At 44.2% G+C, this 2500-nt stretch overlaps 1 protein-coding gene across 1 annotated transcript in view; it reads right to left on the minus strand.

Annotated features, from left to right (window-relative positions):
- The window catches only part of LOC121697703 (protein FAM124A), a 32165-nt gene that overhangs the window by 29613 nt on the left and 52 nt on the right, over positions 1-2500 (minus strand). Inside the window, exon 1 of the mRNA XM_042079340.1 lies at positions 2427-2500. This exon is cut by the window's right edge and continues 52 nt beyond it. The gene's annotated coding sequence lies outside the window, so the exon portion shown is untranslated. The remainder of the gene's footprint in view (positions 1-2426) is intronic.

The raw sequence follows: 2500 nt of genomic DNA on the forward strand, positions 1-2500 counted from the left end.
CGTTCAAACAAACTTAAACTTGATTTCCAACAAAAATAGGATCTTCTATCCTTCTAAATACAACTAGATATCTGATTCAACGGTGTATGCGCGTCTCAATGTAAATGTAAACAAAAATCTTCAATCTGATTTTGTAAGTGGTTTCGTGATTTTGTGGTAAAAAACTATATCGCACCCAACTGTGGCTACACACACACACACACACACACACACACACATACAGTACTCACACACACACGTACACACACACTCATACACACAAGCGCGTACACACACACTCAACTTAACTTCAAACACACACACGTACAGTACACACACACTCAACGTAACTTAAAATATACACACACACACACAGCGCTCAGGGTTTGGCAGAGGGGACATAATGGTTATCCCTGTGCTAAAACATGTTTGACTAAAACATCGCGAGCTTAAGCGTCCTTTAATGTTCTCAACGTGCACGAGCCTGCAGCCACGCAGCCACGCTGACCAACGCGCACTGTCATGTCAATCACTCGAATGACGCTCAAATCACACACCCATCCATCCAAACACACACACACACTTTAAGTCATCGTATGCACACGTGCAAGCCCACAAACTTTGACAAAGTTGGGCTGAGCTTTGATATCAGCTTTTATGGGCTCGAAGCTTAGAGGGCAGTCGAAATCTCTACAGCAGATGTCTCGAGACTTAACGACAGATGGGTTCATTAAACACAAGCAGCCTAACTAACTCTCGTGACCGCAAACTCTCCTTTCTGTGTCATTTTGGCTATTACATTCGATGGTAGGAAAAGGCATTTATAACCTTCATTCGAACAACACACACACACACACACACAAATAAACTCACTGTCCGCTATCTGCTCGCGAGTTGCTGAACTCATCCCCAGAGAGTTTCGCCATGCCGCATGAGGAAACTGCTGGCCTTGCGCATCCTGAGGGACACAGCGTCTTTCTCCGCGCGCCTGTCGGTGCGTGAAAAACTCCTTCAGAGGACTTCCTCAGGATATCAACACGAGCTCTCGTGTGTGTGTGCGCGAGTGCCCCTGCACCAGGCTGTTCTGCTCGTGAGGTTCATCTGTACTCGCTGTGTCACCGGTTAAGGCTGGCACGAGTCGCGGGTGGTTCGCGCGCCCTGCTAATCTAATACGGAACTGCAAGCGCATCTGTAAACCGCACGCACCTGCTTCCAGGCGGGCACCGGGGGTTCCGGAAGAGAAAGCCGGTCGTTTCGTCACTCGCTCCTCTGTTTCTGTATTCAACCATTAGCACCAGCTCCGTGACTTAATCTTCTAGAACCCAGGAGTCATTATGTGTGTGCAGGCCACTGTTCAGAATTTTTTATGACAATTGTAGGGTCTGCAGTGGTCTGTTGGAAGTGAAATTGGAACTCATACAGAACTCTGCTGCTAGACTTTTAACTAAGACCAAGAAGAGAGAACACATCACCCCTGTGTTGGCTGAACTGCACTGGCTCCCTGTTTCCTATAGAATTGATTTTAAGGTTCTGTTAATTACTTACAAAGCTCTAAATGGCATTGCACCTTCAAATATCTCTGAGCTTTTAGTATCTTATCAACCACAAAGGAAACATATTCCAATTCTAATCTTTTAATCGTACCCAAAGTGCTCCACAAACAAAGTGGAGAAGCTGCTTTTATCCATTTTGCCCCCAAACTATGGAACACCCTGCCTCTGTACATCAAGCAGGCGAGTTCAGTAAATATTTTTAAAAAAGATCTGAAAACATACCTGTACAGGAAAGCTTTTAGTTAACTCATCTTATCCTGTAGACTACTTTTTCAGATTATTCTACATCTGCTGCCATTGGAGGGCGCAGCCAGCCAGAAGCAGATGGGCTCCCCCTATTAAGTCAGGTTAAGGGTTCTTTCTGGAATATGGGAGATTTTCCTTGCCACTGTTGTCATATAGTGTGCTTTTAGGGGGTTAAGGGTTAAGGCTGCCATGTTATGTTTAGCTTAAGTTTTTCATAGCTTATGACTTAGCTTATGTTTTTCATGTTATGTTTAGCTTAAGGAGAAAGAATCATTGAAGACTCACTAATTTGATTCTACAAAGGCAAAGTATTATAGCAGCTATATGTACCTCCAATTCTAGGGAGCTTGTCCTCGCCCCTGTTACTCATGGGCTCTTTTTGAATATTTAACACTCTGTAAAGCGCCATGACACATGTGTAATGTTTTGGCGCTCTATAAGTGAAATTAAATTGAAATTGAAATTCAAAGTAAGCTACTGTGTAGGCTAGCACTGTCTGGCCAGCTCCAAACTAAGCTAGTGAATGCAGGGAAGGCTGAAGGCTGATAACAACTTAAAATGAGAAAAGCATAACTCCACCACCTCCTTGTCGTTGTTTGTTATAACTTTCTTATACCAAATAGGACATGCAAACACACAGTGACATACCCAACCCTGGAACTGTCTCTCTTTCTCTCTCTCTCTCGTTCAAGTTAGATCTGCTGCCTGAAGGGGAGTGAGAG

This window comes from Alosa sapidissima, chromosome 2, assembly GCF_018492685.1.
Source record: "Alosa sapidissima isolate fAloSap1 chromosome 2, fAloSap1.pri, whole genome shotgun sequence".
Lineage (NCBI taxonomy): Eukaryota > Metazoa > Chordata > Actinopteri > Clupeiformes > Clupeidae > Alosa > Alosa sapidissima.